At 35.9% G+C, this 25,248-nt stretch overlaps 1 protein-coding gene and 1 pseudogene across 1 annotated transcript in view; one reads left to right on the forward strand and one right to left on the reverse strand.

Annotated features, from left to right (window-relative positions):
* Positions 1–25,248, forward strand: part of HDAC9 (histone deacetylase 9) — an 857,715-nt gene that overhangs the window by 33,059 nt on the left and 799,408 nt on the right. The window lies entirely within an intron of this gene.
* On the reverse strand, positions 9,672–9,764 carry LOC115935494 (uncharacterized; annotated as a pseudogene).

Consider the following 25,248-nt stretch of genomic DNA (forward strand, 5'->3'; position numbering starts at 1 on the left):
TTTTGTGCTATTGTATCAGAGTCACATTTTTATTAAAATTTATGATTTACACCTAATCTCTTACAAAATACTGCAGAGCTTGCCTTAGTCTGTATCCTGCATGTCCTATTTCTTTTTCTAGTACTGTAATTGAGTTGCTATGTAAAATGTGGTCTGCCTATGTAATTCTTCCCACCTAACTTTATTAGGAAAATTAATAGAATAGCAATATCACAAAAGTGTTTGATTAGAATCATGGGAAATGAAACTAATTTGCAATAAAGCCCAAGACTGGCTTTCAAAGCAAGTGATTTTTATGCTTAGAAGTAAAACAACTTTACTTACAGACAGTGATCGAGGCAAAAAAAGTCCATTTGTTATTTGAAAGACATCAGGAAAGCCACTGATTCTCAGTTTGGACTATACATTAAAATAACCTGGAGAACTAAAAATGAAAACCAAAAGTCTGAACCAGGACCACCACCTCAATGATACTGACTTAATTTGACTTTTATGAGGCTTAGGCGTGAGTATTCGTTAAACCTCCAAGGTAATTATAATGTGCAACTAATGTTGAGGACTGCTATTAAAGCAAGCATCAGGAAAGCACAAAGAACAGGATAAAGTAAATAAATATAAAATCCTTACCGTTTAGGAGATGACATGTCCTTTCTAAAAGAGGAAATATTGTCTATTAAGTTATGAAAACTAAACTTTTAGTTCTATTTTGAAAAGAGACAAATTAATCTCATTTAAATATTGTTACAAGCATAGATAAGAGTACATATCTATACTTTTTAAAAAGCCCCTTTTTTTCTCTTTGTATTTAAACTCACTTATCTTCTTATATTCAAGATTATTAAATCTCAGCTATGGGCCTCGTTTTCCCCTACCTTCACATTGTTCCAACTTATGATTTGAAACTGTACATTAATTTCCAAATGAATAATTTAAAATCATTGGAGTAAATGGGACACTTGCAATCAATGAAAAAATCCAGCGATTATCTTGGGCATTTTTTTTCTCCATAAGGAAAGCATGATTACTCTTACAAAATGGTATTTTGTCACTTCGTGCAAAGTATCTTGATCATTCTGGGCCTATGTTGCTTTTTCTGTAAAACTGGGATATCACATATTGCTGAATTACAGTGACCATTTATTAAGTGTTCATTGTATTTCAGGTTCTAAGTGTATTAAGTGCTTTATGTGTGATATCTCATTTTATCAGATTGAAAACACTATGGAGTAAGGACTATTTTCTAAAATCCTATTTTGAAGACGGAAAACCAAGCCTTAGAGACTTGCCTAGCTAGGTTAACATGTCTAAAGTTATATTTCTTGTTATCGACTGGGCCAGGATCTGAATTTAGGCAGTCCAGCACCGTAGCCAGTGGTAACAAGGTAGCGCTAACCCTCTGTGAAGACAAATTTTTCTGTTTAGCTGACTGGTTAAGACTAAAATTACAGCTTGTACCTTCTTTACAGGGACGTTTTCCAAAAAGACAGTCTTGATTTTTCCCAACTGAGCAACAGGTTTTTCTGTTGAAGCTAACAAGGAACAGGTGCACTGCTGGTGTTGGCATCTGCCTCTGGCACCGGACTTGTGGTAGGATGGTGCTTTCTGGTGCTGGATGGGTTTTAAGGAAGGAGCATGACACTCAAAAATTCCCAAAGCCCATAAGACTCTGCCCCACTCTTCACTACCAAATCTTAGGGAAAACTTCGGGTAGGGAGAAAATAGAAGAGAGCTCATCTGGATTAACATGAATTGGCTTGAGGAATGTCAGGAGTGGGAAGCCAGGAAAATTTGTGGTCAGAAGACCTTAATTAAATTCCTGGCTCTGCTCTTCATGCCCTGAAAGTCACTCAACTTTTCTGAATCTCAGTTTTCTCAACTTTAAAATAGAAATGACGATGTGGTAATTGAATTCCATACTTCAAAGGACAGATGATCAAATAAGATAATGTACTGTAAAAACTCTAAATAAAGCATAAGGTGGTTTTGAAAACTGTTAATGTTAATAAAAGCAGATTTTTATTTTCTAATTGGAAGACTTTATCTCTTTAACATGCAGAATAAAAGTAAAACAATATTTACTCTACAGAACTACTTAAATTAGAATGCCTGTGTGGTATACTTGGAGTGACTTTTACTTCCCCAAAGTGTTCAAAACCCCTAGGCATTTAAGCAACTTTCAGTGTATTAGTTACTGCCTAATGGGCAAACCCTATGATCTTTTCTCAGTCTTCATAGAATTATAGCAGTAATAATTTATTATTCAATAAGTGTACATTGAGTACCTACTATGTCCCTGGAATGGGTTTAAGTCATTGGAAATAACAGTCAGTGAAAATAAAGGCGGGCAAAAATGAAATTGTCTATTAAGCACCTAATGTGGACAAAGTGTTACATATAATCTCATTGAATCTTCATAGCAATCCTGTGACATAGGTTTTACTGGCATTACTTATAAATGAGGATACTGAGGGTCAGAGAGTTTAAGAGGCATGTCTGGCACATCCTAGCAAGGAGAAAAGTAGAACTGGGATTAAAACCCTATTCTATCTTCTTTTCTAGCAAGTGGCTTTTCTTGTGACCATTTATTTGTTAATTCATTTATTCATACTTCACTTAGTAGTCGTTTGACTTTCTTCTTTCTATGAACATCACAGATATTTTCTTAGCCACCTGTGGTTAAAACCATGGCACCATCTTTAAAACTCTTAACTCTATTCCCCTCCACATCAAATCTGTTCCAATCTTGACAAACCTTGTCTTCCATTTTTGTTGCCAACCTTTTGCACTTATTACTCCTTGCTGCTACTATTGTACTAGACTTACAACTAGTCTACTTTCCCTCTCCCCTCCATTCAGCCTAATCCATACAGTGTTGCCTAGTGAATCTTACTAACGCACAAATCTAATTATGTAATTTCTCGAAAATCTTCCATGGCTTGCCATGGCCTACAGAAATTGTCAGTAATCACAAGGCATTCCTACTGTCAAGGGTATAGGGCAAACCATATTTTCAGCCTTCTTCAGTGTGCTTCTTCCTGTGCACAAAATTCATGTTTCCCAGGCTTGTCTGATAAGAATCACCTGGGGCTAAAATAATTTATAGATTCAGTGGTATTCCCATCAAAATACCATTGACATTCTTCGCAGAATTAGAAAAAACTATTTTAAATTTCATATGGAATCAAAGAAGACCCTGTGCAGCCGAGACAATCTTAAGCAAAAAGAACAAAGCTGGAGGCATCATGCTACCTGACTTCAAACTATACTACAAGTCTACAGTAACCAAAACAGCATGGTACTGGTACCAAAACAGACATATAGACCAATGGAGGAGAACAGAGGCCTCAGAAATAGCACCACACATCTACAACCATCTGATCTTTGACAAAACTGACAAAAACAAGCAATGGGGAAAGGATTTCCTGTTAAATAAGTGGTGTTGGGAAAACTGGCTAGCCATATGCAGAAAATTGAAACTGGACCCCTTCCTTACACCTTATACAAAAATTAATTCAAGATGGATTAAAGACTTAGATATAAAACCTCACACCATAAAAACCCTAGAAGAAAACCTAGGCAGTTTCATTCAGGACATAGGCAAGAGCAAAGACTTCATGACAAAAACGCCAAAAGCAATTGCAACAAAAGCCAAAATTGACAAATGGGATCTAATTAAACTAAAGAGCTTCTGCACAGCAAAAGAAACTATCAGAGTGAACAGGCAACTTACAGAATGGGAGAAAATTTTTGCAATCTACCCGTCTGACAAAGGTCTAATATCCAGAATTTACAGGGAACTTAAACATATTTACAAGAAAAAGACAACCCTATCAAAAAGTGGGCAAAGGATATGAACAGACACTTCTCAAAAGAAGACGTTTACATGGCCAGTGAACATGTGAAAAAATCTCAACATCACTGATCATCAGAGAAATGCAAATCAAAACCACAATGAGATACTATCTCATGCCAGTCAGAATGGCGATTATTAAAAAGTCAGGAAACAATAGATGCTGGCGAGGCTTTGGAGAAACAGGAATGCTTTTACACTGTTCGTGGGGATGAAAATTAGTTCAACCATTGTGGAAGACAGTATGGCAATTCCTCAAGGATCTAGAATCAGAAATACCATTTGACCCAGCAATCCCATTGCTGGGTATATGCCCAAAGGAATATAAATCATTCTGCTATAAAGACAAATGTACATGTATGTTTATTGCAGCACTATTTACAGTAGCAAAGACATGGAACCAACCCAAATGCCCATCAGTGATAGACTGGCTAAAGAAAATGTGGTACATATACACCATGGAATACTGTGCATCCATAAAAAGGAATGAGATCATGTCCTTTGCAGGGACACGGATGAAGCTGGAAGCCATCATCCTCAGCATACTAACACAGGAACAGAAAACCAAACACTGCATGTTCTCACTCGTAAGCAGGAGTTGAACATTGAGAACACATCACACAGAGAGGGGAACAACACACTCCAGGGCCTGTTGAGGGGTGGGGGGTGAGGGGAGGGAATTTAGAGGACAGGTCAATAGGTGCAGCAAACCACCATGGCACATATATACCTATGTAACAAACCTGCACATTCTGTACATGTATCCTGTTTTTGTTTGTTTGTTTGTTTGTTTGTTTTAGAAGAAATAAAAAAAAAGAATCACGTGGGGCTTATTAGTATGCGAGTTCCCAGACCCCACTTGACCATACTGAGCCAGAATCTGCAAGGATTTACAGAGCCTTGTGGGGCATGGTAAGACTGGTGTTCCTCCCAAAGACCCAGAACACAGGTGCATGCCTGTGATCATCCTAGGTCTCTTGCTAGCACTGTGTGTTGAGGAAGTCAGCCAGTGTCATCTGATGTGATGACACTTTGTCATATCTGAGACCTCCCAGTCACCCTTTCTCACGATTTACTGAGGTGCAAACCAAGTGCCAAAAAACCCAAAGACACATTAATTAAATTGAATCCTCCAAAGTGGTTTTCTCACATTTTTAAGAGCATGAGATATTTTTATGTGAGCACAATGTGAAACACATAAAAAGATTTAACTTGTAAATAACTTGTGTGTGGTGTGTGGTGTGTGTGTGTGTGTGTGTGTGTGGTGTGTGTGTGTGTGTGCATGTGTTTGAGACAGAGTTTTGCTCTTGTTGCCCAGGCTGGAGTACAGTGGCACGATCTCAGCTCACTGCAACCTCTGCCTCCTGGGTTCAACCGATTCTTCTGCCTCAGCCTCCCGACTAGCTGGGATTACAGGTGACTGCCACCATGCCTGGCAAATTATTTTTTGTATTTTTAGTAGAGATGGGGTTTCACCATGTCGGCCAGGCTGGTCTCAAACTCCTGACCTCAGTTGACCCACCAATCTTACCCTCGCAAAGTGCTGGGATTACAGGCGTGAGCCACCACGCCCGGCCATAAATAACTTGTTTAGCTCATATGTGATTGCCCAATTTTGGGCATGTATACATAGATACATATACATATATAAATGGATATAAATAAATATGTATATATGTGTACATAAATGATGATGGGCATATGTATTTGTGTGTTTGAATATATGTGTGTAGGGATAGGTACACACATGTACCTGCATAGATGACTTGCCTTTGCCAAAATTTATACAGATGTTTCTCAACTTACAATGGGGCTATATCCTGATAAACCCATTATAAGTCAAAAAATTGTAATTATAAACTGGCTTATAAAAAGACCACCCAATATTGCAAGATAAAAGGCATTAACTGTAAGATTATGATGCAAGAGGAAAATAATGACCAGAAAATAAGTTGGAGTGGAAAACGTTTCTCTAAAACTTTCTACACTGTCATTGAAATAGCTATTAAATAGTATATTGAAATAAAGATTGTTGCTTTTCTCTTTTTATTTTCCCAATTTTCACTCTCATTAAGTAAAATTACTCAGCTTTTAAAATCACTTGTATCATCTCACTGTGTATTTACAGATTTTTTGCTTCTCAGAAACTTCTGTATGTCCCAAATTCCTTTTAAATATTTAAATATTATGCATGTTTTACCTTTGTAAACTCCTACCTTTGTAAAACATGCGGAATATTATTTATCTCATGGATTTCACCCACTGTCAAAAGTCTACTTCCCTATCACCAATAAATACTTGAATACTATTAAGTGATAGTTTTTTAGAATCACAGGGATCAAACTATAGTTGACTTTTGAACAACACAGGGGTTAAGGGTGCTATCACCACCCCCAGTGGAAAATTCATGTGTAACTTTTTGACTCCCTGAGAACTTAACCATTAATATCCTACTGTTGACTGGAAGCCCACTGATTAACACATTATTTTATGTTGTATGTATTATATACTGTATTCTTACAATAAAGTAAGCTATACAAAAAAAATTAAGAAAATCATAAGGAAGGAAAGATATATTGCCATTTATTAGCTGTGTGGGTGAAGAAAAGTTACTTAACTTGACTACGCTCAGTTTATTCATTAAATAATCTTTGCAGACCTGGTAAGCACTGGATGAAATAATGTAATAAGACAAAAAATGTGAAGGTTTTCTCCATAGTCTTATCACTCTGTATCATAATTTAATCATGTTTCTTTACACGGTTTCTCAATTCCTGAGAGAATGATTTTAGACAAACCCAGAGAACTCTCTTTGAATATCATTCTTTGTTTCAAATGTATTTCCTTGTGGCAGGAAACGATAAACACACATGGCACAGACAGCTAGTGACTGAAGGGGAAGTTAATGGTGTTTGTTTTTCCTCCAGAATTAGTAGTTCAGAAATTAAAAATAAAAATGTGGCTTGCCAAGTTTGTAAACTACACAGAATTCTTTGATTACAAGATGACAATGAATTTAATTTTTTTGACATTTGTATTTCTTTGATACTTATGAATTGAAATGTTTTGAAAACTTATGAATTTGCAGCTTTACATTTTATAAACTATAATGATTAAAATATCCAAATCCATTAATTTCTTCCTTGCACTGTAAACTTGAAAACTGAGAAAAGATTTAGAGTAAAGCATTTTGAAATCATTGACAAACACAAATACTGTTAGATTCTATGTCAAGATTGTATTGCTGCCCTTGAGGAGACGTTATAGGTGCTTTCTAAGCTATGACGAGAAGACATAAACAAGGTCTTTCCCCAGCTATGTGCTAGAAGAAAACCCTTAATTGTGATTGTACAGTATTGCTTGATGCAAAAGTCATCTCATTTTTCACCAGGGATTCCTGTCCATTCCTGGAAATGAGGTAGGATGAACCCGGGGGGATGTCACAGTAGAAGGTGGTGGTTTAGGAAAATCTACAAGTGATGGTAAATGCTATTCTAGAAAGTTAATTTTTTTTATTTCAGGGAGCAAATCCTTTATATTTGGCAGGGAGAATGCAACTTCTTAGTAGTGTCTTTCATTTAATTAAAATTAAGATTGATGTGGCTTGCTGCTGCTGCGTAATATCATTCTGACTTTTGCGTAGCTATTGCATTTGTAAATATTCAAATGCACTTTGTTATGGATAAAAGGGAGTTCCTTGGGTAGATGTTTAACTTTTATTGCAAAACCTCTTGTGCTCACTTACTTTGCCAGATTTGGTAGTAGTCATGCACCCTGGGAAAATCACTGGCAAAGCAGTGGAGTGGAAAGGATCGTGGGTATTTACTGTGAGGAGAAGGGAAGGTAAAGATGTTGTAGGGGTTATATCATTTCACTCAGGAATTTGCTTTTGGAAATGTCATTAAGGAAATAGTATTTGGGGATGGTAGGTATTTTTAGAATGTTTCTAAGTAAAATCACGATTTTTCTTTTAATGCACTGCGAAGAAATCATCTAGTCCAGTGCTCATGAAATCAATTTAGTAGGTTGCAATTCAACAATGGAATAGAATAGGCTAAAATACAACATGCCAGAGTGCACACACATTGTAAGATTTAGTATTAATTTATGAGACTGCATGAGTTTTATATAGATAAGCATGTTTCTATATATATGTGCATTGTATTTAATATATATTTCTCAGTATGAGTAGCTGTTGAAAAAGCTTAAAAGCCACTGATTGACTTTTTCTCCCATTTTACAGATGAGGAAACTGAAAGAGGCTGATTCTCATTTTATTTGAGTGGGTCTCCTTGAGGCAGCTTATCTATCATCAGGGGTCTCTTGTTATAATCTGTTTAATTACCTATGCATCTTTTACAATTTTTCACCCTTGCTCAAAAATTGCTATATTTTGGTGACCAGAAATTGGATCAAAGGTGCTGATTCTGGGGAGATAATCTTTGCTGAGTCTCTGAGCACCGTGTTGGATGGGTAGTTGGTGCTTGTAATACCAAGGGGAAAAGAACAGAATATTTATAGCTCTCTGTAGAGATAAGATCTTAGGTAAAGTCAGATGAAAAGGTGGAACAATAATCTAATACATATCATCAATAGATACAACAAATCGCCATTAGCTTCTACCATTTGTTTCAGTTCAGTTCAACAAATATTTATTGAGCTCCTACTTAGTATCAGGTATTTTAAAAGCTAGCCACTTACTTCCTTCTTTATGATAAATTAATTAGTCATACAATTAAATTATTCTCTCCCTTTGCTTGTGGTGTACAGGGAGATTTACTGAAGTAAAAGGGGGTATCGTTTGTCAAAGATGGAAGAGATGTAGCGCCATGCTTTATAACACAATATGCTACTTGGAAATCTGTTATGCCTTATCTAGAAATGTTCCTAATATCTTGAACTCCACCTTTCACTCATTAGGAAGTCCTGCAATATAAAGCTCACCTATAATATTTTTCTCTATATTTGCTCTCATAACACATTGATTTATATTGAACTTTCTCCTTGTTGCTATTTATACAGTGTCAGTTCTGCTCTATGAGCTGATTTTTTTTTTTCTCTGACTACCTGAGAATTGAGGCAGCAGGGCCGAGGGGGCCGACTTACCACGTGAGGTTTTGTCTTTCCCACCTTGTTATGCTTCTTGTTTGCCTTTCTGCCTGGCAATTCCTGAAGGTGGTGTTCTGTTTTATCTCTTTTTTGTTTTTAAAGTGTTCGTGCAAAGCATATTATTCTGTTTTTACTTTGCTTCTTAATTGAGTATCGGCCATGTAACTTATTGCTTGAAGCAGTTACAGCATCAGGGAATAGTCCCAAATGGCACGATGAGCCTGATTTTTCCTGATGGCTGTCACTGTGGAAAGGGACACCCATGAGGTAGGTCCAAGCCAAAGAAAGGAGATGTATAAGTACAGCCTAATCTTATTAGTGGGTCTAGAAAAACTGCTTCTTTATTAACTGTCAATCTTTTAAATCTTTGCTAATTATAACGATTAAACATGATATTTTGTAGTCATTTCTACTTGCATTCTTGATTATTAGTAGTTTTGAGCTTTTTTACATATCTCTGTAGGATTTTCTTCCCATGTTTGGAATTTCTGTTTGTGTCCTTTGGTTATTTTTCTTTTAGACTATTCTGTTTTGTTATTGATTTATAAGACCTTTTTTCTATCCTATTGAAATTAATCATTTTCATTGTGGTTAAATTTTACCATTTTAACATATTTTGAGTGTGCACTTTAGTGGCATTAAGTACATTCACACCATTTGCCACCCTCACCATTGTCCCATCTCCAGAAATTTCCCATTATCCCAAACTGAAAAAAAACCATGGTAGGTGCTATGAAAATAGGCCCAAGGGCCTCTTCGATTCTTAACAAGAGAGATGCTAACCTTCTCTTTTTTCCCACAACACTAGTAACACTTCTTGAATCATCTAATCCCCTAATTATTTCTCTGGATCCAGTGCTGCCATGATGATTGCAACTTCATTTTAAAGATGTATTCATACATTAAATAAACAGGCAAACAGCTGTTCTCATATGACCATCTTATTGAGCAAATTCTGTTTTGTTTAGTCTTTATAGTTCTTCCACTTGTTATTTAATCTACTGGTGTTTGATGTTTTCCTTGCTTGCCAGTGTGGTATTTCCAGCTGTGCATGGAAATTAATTTTCTATTTGAATAGACAATTCCAGGAAATTATCTATTAAGGTTATAGGAGGCAAAGAGAATGTTGCTTTATAGTTTTGTGTGTGTGTGTGTGTGTGTGTGTGTGTATGTGTGTGTGTGTGTGGTGTTCTTGGCATTATAAGGAGGGAAGGTTAATTTAAGAGTTCATGATTGCCAGTTTTTGTTTTTAACTAATATTATTTAAATAAAACAAACTCTGCCACTGGTCACAAACGCTGTCAATAATAGGAAGTATGGGGAACTGAAAACTTATTCTCTATCTGAAACAACAATTCTAAATGGATCGCTCATGGACTCTGAAACCTTTTTTGGACAATAGACCTCTTTGTGCATCTGACAGATTCTGTGGAACCTCAAAACCTAAGGTTCCCATATTTTTATCTAAAACCCTAGTTGAGGTGCATTTTGGAATCAAGAATTTATCAGATTTTAAAAAGGTAGTCTGATTTAAAAAATGTATTAGGTTTTCAAAAGTACCATATACCCCCATATTACCTATCACCTTTAATGGGGTCTGGGATGGTTCCCTATAATCAAAAAATAGTATTTCTGCAGTTAAATTCATAGATCTTAATCTTAAATGAGATAAATAAAAACATGAAATAGCCTCACATCTGTGTAGGTCAGTTTATGCTGCCAGATAAGTTGAGGTTTGTTGCCAAACAATTTCTGAAAAATCTTTTGTTCTTTAGGATCAGTGATGAGGGACAAACACAATTTCACCTATACTCTAGGGGGTTCCACTGTCCTTGGTCAGGAGTGGTTTGGCTCCATGCTCCAGCCGGGCCTGCTTCTCCTCAGCCCTACTCAAGTCATGGACTTAGCATTTTCACTGTTACAGACATTTTTACTTCTGGAGTTCTGCACCTGTCACTTTTTTGATGGATTTAATCCTCTTTTTTGCAGCCATATTGTATATGGGCTCTCATTCTTTATACTCAGTATGTTTGCCATTATGTGTAAATGTTTCATCATAACGTGAACACATATATTATGTTCATCATCATCCCTGTTCCTTTGCATTGGTTATTCTCAATACTTGAAATGCCTTTTTCTGTCTTCCTTCTGTTAATTTATCCTCTACCACATCATTGTACCAGGATAACCTATTTTCTCCTTCTATTATATTCTCTATATTCTTTTAAAGCTTTGTGTCTACCACTGTTTTAGCATGCATTACATTCCTCCATAATTATTTGAATATTTATCCATCTCTTATATAAGACTGCACATTTCTTGAGAGTAATACCTCTTTATATATCCATTGCCTTGCACAGTGCCTGGCACATGCAGATTCAAAGCTTTTCAGCCCAAGATAAATAGAAGGTGTACATTTGGAGGCAGTGGGGTAAGATTGGAGATACGAGAAAGAGGGATGTACAATCTTAATAAATTAGAGTTCAAGACAGAATAGTGTAGAGGAACAGTGATTTTGTTTAGTTTATGTGCACATGAGGATTAGGAAATTAAATGATATATATGGTTTGGAGAATGGAGAAATTTCAAAAAGGAGGTAAAGCTTCAGACAAACCTGGGCAAATGGATGAGATTGGGATGGAATAGGCAAAGAAGAATGTACAGTGCTTTCAGAGAAGGGAGTATGTTGAGGAGCGAATTGGCATTGGTGGCTGAACAAGATATTTAAGCTATTGCCAAACTGTAATGGAAGTTCTGAATTATGAGATGATGGAAGAAAAAGGTCAGTAGGCCAAATGGTGCTGGATTATGTAAAGCAATATATAATAAGAAAAAGAATTCGATCTATTCAGAGTAAGGTGTCATTATAAGTTAAGGAGTAGAACAGGGATGGTAAGATAAAAAACATTTCTGAAAATAAATGTGTCCACAGCGTACGCAGTGATGCCTGAACTAAAGGGTGTAGGGGTGTGGGGCTGAGTTGTTTTACATCATAAGGACCTGAACCGAGAAGACAGTAATGAGACTGGAGAAAAGGGCGTGAAACTTTTGAAAAGTAAAACCATAGTGTGATAGTTAATTTCTTGTGTCAACTGGAGTGGGCTACAGGTTGCCCAGATACTTGGTCAAACACTACTTAGGGTGATCCTGTGAGGATGATTTTAGATGAGGTTGACATTTAAATCAGTAGACTGAGTAGAGCAGATTGCCCCCTTTAATGGGGATGGGCCTCATGCAATTGGTTGAAGGCCTGAATAGAGCAAAAGGCTGACCCCCCTTATGTAAGAGAGAATTCTCTTGCCTGACAGTCTTTAAACTGGGACATTGACCATTACTGGTTCTGCAGTAGCCTTCTGGCTTCTGACTCAAAACTGGGAAATCAGCTCTGCAGTTTTTGGACTTGCCAGACCCCTTAATCATGTGAGCCAATTCCTTATAATCAGTCTCCCTTTCTTTCTCTCTCTCTCTGGAGAACCCTGACTAATACGCGTAGTATATGGAGACTGACTAGATATGGGAGCCACAGGAGGTGAGAAAGGAATTAACAATTACTTAGGAATGGGAATGGAGAAATTGAAAAGGGCAGTCAATTTTGATGGAAAATATGTTTGGTTTTGATTTTGTTGACTCTGAAGTGATATTGGAGATTCAAGTTAAATTACTGTAAGCAGCTGTAGTGAGGTAGGTAGCTTGTGTGGGTGAGGCTGGATGTTGCATCTTGGAATCATCTACAAGTAGGGCAAAAGAAGTTACGTGACAGAACAGAGTTCACAGGTGAATGAGAGAGACAAGCATAGGCAAGGATTTGACTGAGGTTCTTCAGGTGGGAATTATGGGGCTAGAGGAGAAAGATGAGCCAGTGTATAAAAATATTGGTGGCAGAGCTCTCTTGACATTGGTTTGTCAGCCTCTTGCACCAGAATATGAGCTCCATGAGGCCAAAAATTTACTCAGTCCTTTTTCCCTAGCTTTAAGTGTTGTACTTCAGATATTTGAGATTTCTAGACATTGTTTTTTCTTCATTTTCCACTTGAGACAAAGCCTTTTAAGGAAAACTGAACCAGGAATTAGGATTTATTTGCTGTAATCTTGGCTTTGCACTTAGATATAGAGACTGAGGTTTGACTTTTTAATTCCTAGGATTTTGACTCCTTTTTCAAAAAATGAGGAGATTGGATTAAGAATTTGTAGGATTCCTTACAACTCAAAAGTTATGGAGAAAAATATCTATAGGCTGAAAATTGTTCTAAGCTGCAAAGATGGCCTCGAGTAACTTCAGAAAATAAACATTAAAGCAAATCATCTTTTATATCCCTTTTTTGAATGTTTTATTTATTTGGTATCAATCAAAATACTGCAATAGATTAAATAAATCAAAACACATACAATCTTGTCTAGAAGCAGCTTTGGACTAAAAATTTTCTTCACAAAATATTAAAGGTGTGACTTTTAAAGAAAATCTCTTAATACAGGACCTAACCCCATTTTATGTAGCATTAAGTTAATATAACTGTAAAAAAGAAAAAAATATAAGCAGCATTTTTCTTTTAATATCAACACCATAAAGAAATTTTGGTTCTTACAGAAATTTTATTCTATTACAAATCTTCCAACTCTAAAATCTTCTCTTAGAGTTGATTATGTAATTGAAAACAAAGGGAAGAATCAGTGGCTCAAATGGTCCTGTGTTTACCATACTTCATTCAAAATTCTCTTGCATCTCCTCGTATGTTTCTAGATATGTTAACATCATACAATCTCACAATATCCATTTTTAATTTATGCAAGAATACTTTCTGTTTTGAATAGCACATTATTCTAGGTTATATCCAATGTCAGTTTTGGGTATTTGATCATTATGTGATGGTTAAATTATAGATGGCTAACTTTTTTTCCTAATTGTACAATTTGAAATATGGTGAATTTCCAAAAAATAGTTTGGAGAAAATATGAACTCTATTTTAAAAATATGCATGTATGTTGATATCATGTATTTGACATAGAAACTGTGAAACAGAAATAGATGTCATAAACTTTAATTCAAAGGCATTAAACTACTAGCACTAACAACCAACTTTTTTTTTTATCAAATAGAACTTATTTTTCCCCCAGGATCATGCGTTGTTTTAGATATTAATTAACATTATAATTGTCTTCTCACTTTCTGGTATGCAGGGGTACTCTCCATGACCATTCTTTGTCATTTATCACCTACAATGTAAAATTTCCATCAGGAAACAATCTTCTGCCTTGAACTACCAAAGTGCTGATTTTGCTTTTTGTCATTAAGTTTTTTGTTTGTTTGTTTGTTTGTTTTAATTTGCTTTAGAGCTTCTTTATTGAGGACAACTAACAGTTAAGAGTTTTCTTGGGGAATAGTGTCACAGCAAGAATCACACATAGACTTTTCAGATACAATTCTTCTATCTACAAAGTAATGCTAGAAATATTGTTGATTTACAATAGATATAATTTAAAATTATTTATTTTTATTTTCCACAGATCCCAATTTCTGGATTTCTTGTGAAGTTTAATAATTTACCCTTGGATTCATTTTATTTTTGTTTATATTTATATAGAAGGCATTTAGCCATTCATGTTGATCAGCTGACCTCTTAGTTCCATTTGTATAATGTAATATTTGGTTATATAAACCCAAGGATCTGCTGTTATTGTTTGCTCTGCAATCTGATAGATAAGAGATTAAAATAGGGTGGGTGTAGTGGCTCATGCCTGTAATCCTAATGCTTTGGTAGGCCAAGGCAGAAGTATTGCTTGAGGCCAGGAGTTTGCGACCAGCCTGGGCAACATAGTGCGACTTGTCTTTACAAGACATAAAAAAATTAGTTGGGCGTGGTGGCATGCTGAAGTCCCAACACTCTGGGAGGCTGAGGCAGGAGGGCTGCTTGAGGTCATGGTTTCAAGACCAGCCTGGACAACATAGTGAGGTCATGTGTCTACCAAAAAAAAAAAAAAAAAAAAAAGGTTGTGCTTAGTGTTGCACATCTATAGTCCTACCACGCAGGAGGCTGAGATGGGAGCGAGGATTGCTTGAGGCCAGGAATTTGAGGCTGCAGTGAGCTATGATCACACCACTGCCCTCCAGCTTGGGGGACAGAGTAAGACCCTGTCTCTGAAACAAAAAACAGAGAGAGAAAAAAATAATAATATGTATGTATTCAGAAACATAAAAAAGCAAGAGTAAAACTTTTGTGACAACTTTGTTCCATTTATAAGTCACACTAATGACTGCTTTGCTTCTTAGTAATTTTCCATTTGTAACATTTTATACCTGGATACACAAATGTAATGCAATTGAACAAGAAAACAATTATCTGTCTGCTGGAAATAATGTACTTATCTCATTGAAACAATTGACTTGTTTAAAAATACACAGGTCTGTTCAGACTGCAGTTACCTGTAATTTGTAATGAACTTCCAGGAAGAATTAAAATCCTCTGATGTAATTGAATCAGTAGTTGAAAACACTGATTGTGAATGATAAATTTCCATGCATAATTCCCCTCTTATATAAACCTCCATTTGGAGCCATTTTAGATTTGAGAGGTTTTTTCAATATTCTATGAGTTTTGGCTGGATCCCTGGAAAACTTCACTCAAAGGCTGTATCTTCCAGTGAAAGCTTCATGTTGACTTGTGGGTTCTGTGTCAGTGGAATGTTTCAGTACTTTTTGGCCTGGCTCAAATGTTTCTTGGCATTTTCTGTGGAGTTTGGCCCAACCAATCTATAGTATCACATTGGATTCCAGATAAACCCTAAGAGCCGTAATTCATCCGCAAGCTAATATGGGACTTTATTGGGGTTTGGTAGTAGACTAACACCATCGAGCAATTGGGAGTTCAACATTATGAATGATATTTCTAAGGACATATCTATCTGAAAAATAATACAAAGAGAAGCTACTTTTCCTTTAGCCCAGCACTTATTTTTCTGAGGTCTCTTTCACAGAGGTCAATGTCCTATTTTAATTCCTTATTATAATTTTTTCCCTCCTCAGCAGTTTCTAAACCTATTGCAGATCAACAGCTTTTTCTTCTTTCTTAAAGTGAGATGGCTCTGGCTCTTGGCTGACTTCAGTCTTGTGATGTGGGACTGATGTGCGTTTTCATTTTTCACTTTGAAGGTGCTGCCAAAGCTAGTTAATTTTAGTTATACCATCATAGAATGCTGGAGCCTGTAGGTGCCCTAGAAATGGTTTGGTACAGCCTCCTCGTTTTACACATAAGGGGAGCCAGGCCCAGTTCCTTAGTTCTCACAGGAAGCTACGGCACTGTTAGGATGGAACTCGTGTCCGCCTCGCAACAGAACGCGTCTCTGCAAGTCTATCCGGCTGCTGAAAGATCCACTCCCCATTCCCAGTCTCAGATTTTGTACCTCTGGGTAGTTTTCCTCTTTTCCTTAAAGCTTTTTAAATGTAGCTCTCCATATGTTATATTAATTTGGGAAACCAGCCAACAAATTAGTTTTACATTTGTTAGGATTCTAGGGTGTTATTTATGATACCATTCTCTTTGTGTTCTGAGTCACTAAGAAATAAATATAGGAACAAGACAGAGATCAAAATAATAGCTTCATTATAAACAGTGTTAAATTTTAGAACACATAGTGGACCCAAGGTGGAAGCCAGCTTCTTATGCCTTTAACAGTCCCCTACTGAGCTTAGCCACTCAGTCACAGAGAAGTGTGCAACTGCAGGTTCCTGGTCCAGCCCTCATCTGCAGGGCCCACTCTCAGGGAGGACTAGCTGAGCAGCACCTCTGAGAGACTCCAGGAGCCAAGGGCCTCCTGCCAAGGGAAGGGCCTCTTTCTCAAGTCTGGCCAAGTAGAGCAGTCCATACCCACTCATGGAAAGCAGTGTCCTTCAGTGGCTCACCTTCTGGTGAGTGTTTCTCTTTCCTTCTTTTCTCTTGCTTTAGCATTCCTGTTTCACACTGGTATTCTGAAACCAATATTATTATATTTCTTTTCCTTGTAAGATGAGTTATTTTCCCATTATTCTCCTGAATAGAGTTGAAAAAGCAAAGGTAGCAAAATCAGCCTAGGCAACTGATTATTTACAATAGAGAAAAATAAATGAAGAATTAAGTAGCTGGTAATGAGAGATGGCACCATGGGAATGTGCTCAGAATACTTCCCAGTAATGGAAGATGAATAATTTTTCCTGTTCTCTCCTGACCAGGCCATTGTTCTCACATTTTTAAGAAGAGAAAGTTGGGAAAGACTTTTATCTCTCTGTTTACATCTTTGTTTAAGCTCTAGACCTCTGCCAGCACCCACCATTGTATTTTGATATATTCTCAGCCATCTATAGGTGGATTCACATGATCTTGTTTTGCTTTCATTTTCCTGTGATTTTGAATTAAGTAAAATTTCAGATCACAGAACTCTCTTGGAAATTTTAGTTGATTCATGTAGGTAGGTTTCTATAGGTTTCACTATTTCATTTTGTTCCAGATATTTTTCCAATGTTTATCTCTTTTTTTAAATCTTCTACATTAGCTTTCAAGATACTTACTAATGAGAGCCCAGATAATATTTAAGTTTTCTTCATATTAAGAGATTTTTTTTTCCTTCAGATTTCTTGCCTTGTGGTGCATGTTGCACAGACACTTGTACTTAATTCAGAGGTAAATGAAAAGTAATTTACAATTCTAATATTCTTGATACTCATACCTTCTCCTTTACTATTTTTATGCTTGCAGGTTTCACTTCCTTTTAGTAGGTTGAGGGCCATTTAGATAAAAAAGATACAGAATTGCAGACTAGTAGATTTAAGAGTTTATGTATTATGATTTAAGATGTTAAGATTTAAGGTGTTCCGGTAGCATACTTGGAGTTGAAATCATGATTATTAAGATGAATTCTTTTTGCGTGAGCAGCTTAACAGACTTCTGTTGAATCACCATAATGTTTTTGCTTCATGGGCATGTCAAGTATCTGTTATAGTGGAACCTGAGAGAGGTCATACAGGAAATAGCATAGAAGTTGTCACAGTACACCTGGAATGATGCTCAAGTGGTTGCCATGGGCTCAGGAGCCATTTGCCTGGGTTGAAACTCAGCTCTTCATTCCTTTGTTTCAGTTTGCTCATCTGCACAATGGGCATACTAATTAAGATATCTACCTCGAAAGTTCTTGTGAGGATTAAATGGATGAATATATTGAAAGCAGTTTAAATGAGTGTCTGAACATTATATGTGCTTTATAAATGTGAGCTGTTAAAACAGTCCTCACATGCCTAATTGGGTGAATAGATCAGGGTTCCTCTGTGTTTTCAAGTGTTTCTCTCAGTACACTATTATTTAGGAAAAATAGACTAAAAAGATATTGTCTGAGGTGTTACTGGCTGATATTTTAAAAGGTGAACCATGCATTAAAAGATTGTGAGTCTAAATTTTGTATAATTTAATATTAATAAATAACCTGACTTCTTTGATACTCTACGTGAAATATGAGGATTTCAGGCACTTTGTTTCCACATCCAAACTGTGTATATTGTCTTCGTTACTAGCACTGATTTTGGCATTTTGATTTTTAAATTATTTTGTGCAATTTTCACAGTTGTTCCAATTAGAAGGGAAGTATTGAGGAAGTAGTCTTCCAGTTATTGACAGATCTTAAGAAGCATAAAATGGTTTGGTATTTGGGAGAAATGTAGGATAATATAAGACCCAGAGGCATACTATTCCAAGTAGAAAATTTCATCATATAATGCATTTATATGTATGTGGTATATGTGGGTAGTCAAATTCCATCATGAAAGGAATAATGAAGGAACAGTTTTGGGGCAACCTAAAGTTTTACTTTAGTTTGTATAATAATTAACTCAGCTGCATAAATGCCAGGAAAATAATTAGAACAACAGATTATGTTGAATGCCTGAAGAAATATGTTTAACAACTTTTAATTTTCTTTCCTCTCACACACCACTTCCTAGTTTGTTTCTGGCACACCAGTTGTGTCTCAACACAGTGGCTGATCTGGTAAAGTTGTGTGAACACCTGTGATTGTGGCAGAACAAATTTTCTCCTTTTGGTTACATTTAATGAAAGTAAAAGTAGAAGGAGCACTGTATTTTGGAGGTAATGTAGAGATATAGGGGGTAGCCTACCTTTTCTCCAAAGCTATGTATGAGTTTTCAATGTTTTGAAAGCTCATGCATGCTGAAGCCTGTGTCCACATGGTGAATGTAAACAAACAAAAGCTGATTGTAACCATCTTGCTTCTCCTAGATAGATATCAATGGGCTACTACTATTGGTCAGAGAAACAAAGAGGGACCTACATTAGTGGGGAAAGGTAAAAAAATTTAATGACAGTGGAAGTTTTAAAAATAATATATATTTTTTCTGTTTAAGATATTCCTTTATATTTATGATGTTATGATATTCCTTCAGGAGTGGTTGTCTGATAATCTGTAGTTTACTTCATCATTCCTATGGTGTTACAGACAGATTTATAAAGTTTTGCTATTACAAATTATGGCACCACAAACACCTATTTGAATCTGCCTTTTTTTTTTGGAGTTATTTACTCAGTTTGAAATTTCTGGCCTGATATTATTAGGTTAAAGGCTTTGCATATCTTTATAAGTCAAAGGATGTAGATTTTAACAAATGGCTTTTGAAGTGCTTTGCCAAATTGCTTTCTAATATAAATATATAAATTGTTAACAATAATGTATGGGTTTTTCAGTTTCACTTTTTGAGACGCTGAACAGTGATCGTTGTTGCTTTTTTAAAATATTTTTTTGTATTTATTCAATAAATATAAAGTGGAACTTCAGTGTTGTTTCAGTTTGCATTGCTTATTGCTTTGGTAAATAAAATGCGTGTGTGTTCTTTTTTTCTTCATGTGTCTTTAATAATTTAATTTCCTGTTGTGCATGTTCATGTTTTTGAGGTATTTTTCTTCTTGATTTTCTGTTTTTCTGTCAGATTGTTTATCCCCTGTATGTAACATACAAATCAACATTTTATCTCATGTTTGATAAACATATTTCTGCAATATGTTGTTTTTTTATTTTACGATGACTATTACTTTTCTTAGTGTTAAAGCTCAAACTGTTGTAAAAGTTATATTATTTTGTTTCTTTTATTGACTCTAGGTTTAAAAAGTTGTCATCTTTCAAAAAATATTCAATTCTATTTTATGCTAATGTTTAGTGAACTAATTTATATATGTGTGTGTGTTTATAAACCCACGGATACATATATGCACAAATACACATAGGGAGTTAGAGATATTAGTATTATAATGATAGTATGTGGCATACATTTTGATCCATTTTTTTCCTCAGATTACTAGCCAGTTATGTCAGCCTCATTGATTACATAGCTTTCTGTCTTCTCCTCCCCAGTTGTTTTAAATTTCCCCTTTATCATATTATTACATCCTAACATATAATTAGATATTTTACTGGGCTTTATTTTTTTATTCACTGATCTATTTCAAATTAGATATAAAAATATTTTAAAAATTTAATTCTTTAAATTATTAATGCTTGATAATATGCTTTAAATGTAGTAGGTTCAGGTCTTCTTTTCCAAAAACATTGAGCTTCTCCTGTGTTACAAACTGTGAATATGGAAATTAAAATTATACAGTTTCCCCACTCATAGTAATCAAAGTCTTGCTGGAAGAACAGACATGTAAAAATGTAATTATACTATAATGCTACAAATCCAGAATGGAGAGATGAACAAAGCACTGATAGCACCGAGGTGACAGTATATTTTTTACCTTTTTCCCCTATATTTTCTAGTTCTAATGGAAGTTTGATTATCATCTAAATTGCTAATTTATTATATCTACAAAATAACTTAGAAAAATTTGATTTTTTAAAATCCTATAATCTTCTCCCTCAGGGTTATTGTCTGTTTCATCTTTTTAATTTTCTAATTAAATTCTGTAGTTTTCCTTAATGTTAAATACTGGTTAGAAACATTTCATGTCAAACATATGCATCTTATGGATATTATTTGTGACAGTCTACAAGTAATTCAGTGTTTGATTTATTTCTTTAAAGAAGCCTATATTTTGGGTTTAACATTCACAGGGAAAATCAGAGCCCATACTTTTTTATCTTTCTTTATTGAGTGTGGGGTCTCAAACATTCATTGGTAATACCTTTGGGATTTGGTAAGAAATACTGCACACAGATACAACGTAGAAATTTCATTGAGATTTTTTTAATAGTAACTTTTAATAGTTAAAATTTTGAATAGTTGCTTTTGAAATGAATGAAAAATTTGTGTGCCATGAAAGCTATATTTTTATGAAAACCTGATTGGAATTATGGAAAACAATCTGTGTTTTATAGTCATGGAAACCTGTGACTGATGATCATTTTTGGAATGTTAATTGTAATTTCTATCATTGCAGCTGTTAATTGGTAACAAGGAGGGGATTAAAGGCATTAAGGAGTTTTGGCAAATAAAACTTAAACACACATCAAATAGCAATCATTTCTGGAATTCTGCTCATATTAGTTGTATAAACCTGACTATTAAAATATAGAATAAAGTTTATTTCATTATTCCAGTTTCTAAACTGTATATTATTTAAAAATATGTTTGTATTTACAAATTAGGTCAGGAATAAGCAGGGCCTCAGTGACGTAAATAAATCCCAATGGAGGCTTGTCTTTGGACTTTCTCTTTTGTGTAATTCTTTGTATATACAAGATCCTTGGCCAGGATCCCATTATACAAAAGAAAAGGCGGGGATGTGGGGGAGGGTGAGTATTCCCAGAGAAATTCAGCCTTTCAATTACTTGATTATTCTTGTGGTTGCAGGAAATTAAAGAATAATGAGTTTGTTTCCTATGTGAATCATAAAAAAATAATATGGGTATACACAGGGCCATTGACTTAAATAAATGGATGGACCTTAAAAAATTCACTTTTTGGAGGGGTGCATAATGCTTTTTGAGGACGCTCTGAAATTTTGTTGGTAATCCCAGTTCCAAGCCTTTAAAGTTAGTTTAAGTGTAGGAAGAGGAGTGGCAGCAACTTGATAATAAATTTAGTACAAATGTTTATTTTATTTCATTTATGTATTGCCTCATTCAAAAAATGATTTGAGATATCTTTTCTTTTTTTTTTTTTTTGTCTTTTGAGACAGGTTCTCACTTGGATGCCCAGGCTGGAGTGCAATGGTGCCATATTGGCTCACAGCAACCCCTGCCTCCTAGGTTCAAGTGATTCTCCAGCCCCAGCCTCCCAAGTAGCTTGGGAATTGTTTTTGTTTGTTTGTTTGTTTGGTTTGTTTTTGTTTTTGTTTTTGTTTGAGATGAGTTTTTGCCATGTTGCCCAGGGTGGTCTCAATCTCCTGAACTCAAAGCAATCTGCCTGCCTTGGCCTCCCAGTGTGCTGGGATTACAGACATGAGCCACTGTGACTGGCCCTGATTTGAAATATCTTATAAGAACATGTTCAAGTTAATAATAATAAAATGTGTATAGAAGAAAAGGTGCATTATCTGGAAAAGTATAAATAAGAAGAAAGTCCTAACTGGAAACGAGAAAATAAATATTTTAGGATCCATGCAATTGTGTTTTGATTCATTATTTTTATTTATTTATTTTTAATAAAGATAGGTTCTCACTCTATCATCCAGGATGGAGTGTAGTGGTGCAATCGTAGCTCACAGCAGCCTTGAACTCCTGGGCTCAAGCTGTCCTCTCACCTCATCTGCCCAAGGAGTCTTTTTTTTTTTTTTTTGATTTGAGCTTTCTAGCAGCCAAAACAAAAAGAGTGCTGTGGCATAAAAGGATAGATATAGATGCCATGTCTTTTGCCACACACGTGTGCATGCATACACACACACACATTTACATACTGTCTCTCATAATTATTTATTTATTATTAGATTTATTTACTCATTCATTTATTTTTGAGAAGGAGTTTTGCTCTTGTTGCCCAGGCTGGAGTGCAATGGCGCGATCTCGGCTCACCACAACCTCTGCCTCCCGGGTTCAAGCAATTCTCCTGTCTCAGCCTCCTGAGTAGCTGGGGTTACAGGCATGAGCCACCACGCCCGGCTAATTTTGTATTTTTGGTAGAGATGGGGTTTCTCCATGTTGGTCAGGCTGGTCTCGAACTCCCGATCTCAGGTGATCTGCCCGCCTCAGCCTCCGAAAGTGCTGGGATTACAGGTGTGAGCCACTGTGCTTGGCCTGTTTATGTTATTTTTAAAAAGCAAATTGCTTTCATGTTCCTTAGGAGTGGCACAGCTATGTGGATCTCTAATTTCTAAAATAAATTTCTCATACGTATGCTTAGTAGTACTTTCGTTTCAAAGAACTAGCTTACCTGTGGGTGATTTCAGACCAACCTGTTCAGTTCTTCTGTTTGAGAGACAAATTCAAATGCTTATAGTTACCCAGATGACCACCTTTCACATTTTCTATCTCATCCTAGCTACCACTTCTCCCTTAACATCACCTGCAGCAAACAAAACGACTCCCCTAATCTGAAGCCAATTTTAATTTATGGGATGGACCTAGTCATTTGTATCCAAAATGTCTGAGAGTATTTTTTTTTTTTTTTTTGAGACAGGGTCTCGCTTTGTCGTCCAGGCTGGAGTATAGTGGCATGAACAAGGCTCAGGCAGCCTCCAACGAACTCCTGGGCTCAAGTGATTCTACTACCTCAGGCTCCTTAGTAGCTAGGACTACAGGTTCGCACCACCACACCTGACTAATTTTTATATTTTTTGTAGAGACTGGCTTTCGCCATGTTGGCCAGGCTGGTCTCCAACTCTTGGACTCAAGCGATCCACCTGCCTCTGCCTCCAAAAGTGTTGTGATTACAGGCCTGAGCCACTGCACCTGGCATGTATATATTTTAAATTGTAAACAAAGTTATCATTGATAAGATATAGAAAAAAATTTAAAGAAAAATTTTATCTAGCTGTCAATGAGAAGGAAAGCAAGGTAAATAATGAAAATTAAATTAGCATGAGGAAAATGAAAAATGAAGAGAGACTGGAAGATACCACATAAATTGTGTCGCTCATAAGTCTAAGAGTTTTGAAATAATAATTGAGTCGGGAAAAGACTTCTGCCTTACTCATATATGCATTTTTTGCATTTAATATTTTATTATATACAACTTAATTGTCCCTTAGTTAAGTCCTAATCCACTGAATAAACAAAAGTAATTTGTCAACATACCTTGCTTAGCAGCTTTACCTTTTTCAAATTTTATTTTGTTTATTTATTATGTCATTTCCAAATTCCTGTGGGCCTTTTGGTCTGTAATCTCCATAAACCACTGTAGGCATAGACATTTTAATGAAAAGGGCTAGTGACTTTTCTGGTTTTGTGACCTTTTACATTCTGATTCAACAAAACTTTATTGGTCGCCCGCTTATATAACAGTCACTATGCCAAGAGATTTTTCATACCTTGTCACGTATTACTTTCCATAATAAACCCATGAGGTAAATACTTTATGGTCCCCATTTAATATAGGACACTGCTAATAAGCCTCAGGGAGAAATGAGCCCAGATCACGTTGCTAGTAAGTGCTAAATTTTAGCTCAAACCCATCTTGACGCTTGAAGCCAGTGTTCTTTCTATAGCCATGTCTCTTGCTAAGTACTTCTGACTTTTACTTAAGATACAGTCTTCTCTTTGATTATTAATTACTCTGGTGGGAACTGTGATCTTTTATGAAATCTAAGACTGCTACTATTATCTGGGCAAAATTGTGGAATTGAATCATTGAGATGCAGATTGAATTGTTGTTGATGGTTCAACAATTTTGAGATGAGACAGATCAAATTTTCCTTTATTGAAATCAGAGTGGTTGGAGCTTAATAAAAAAGCAGAACATCTTAAGGTAAAAGAGCAGGTACTTTTTTCTTTTTTTTTTTGAGACAGAGTCTCACTCTGTTGCCCAGGCTGGAGTGCAGTGGTGTGATCTTGGCTCATTGCAAGCTCTGCCTCCCAGTTTCACACCATTCTCCTGCCTCAGCCTTCAGAGTAGCTGGGACTACAGGTGCCCGCCACCACGCCTGGCTAATTTTTTGTATTTTTAGTAGTGATGGGGTTTCACCATGTTAGCCAGGATGGTCTCGATCTCCTGACCTCGTGATCCGCCCTCCTTGGCTTCCCAAAGTGTTGGGATTACAGGCATGAGCCACCGCGCCCGGCCAAGAGAAGGTACTTTTTTTTTTTTTTTTAACACTGACATTAGTTCTCTTTTTGACTGCTAAGGATAACTACAAATGATACATTCTGTAAACCTTTTGTCTGAAATA

Source organism: Gorilla gorilla, chromosome 6 (genome assembly GCF_029281585.2).
Source record: "Gorilla gorilla gorilla isolate KB3781 chromosome 6, NHGRI_mGorGor1-v2.1_pri, whole genome shotgun sequence".
In the NCBI taxonomy this organism is placed as follows: Eukaryota; Metazoa; Chordata; class Mammalia; order Primates; family Hominidae; genus Gorilla; species Gorilla gorilla.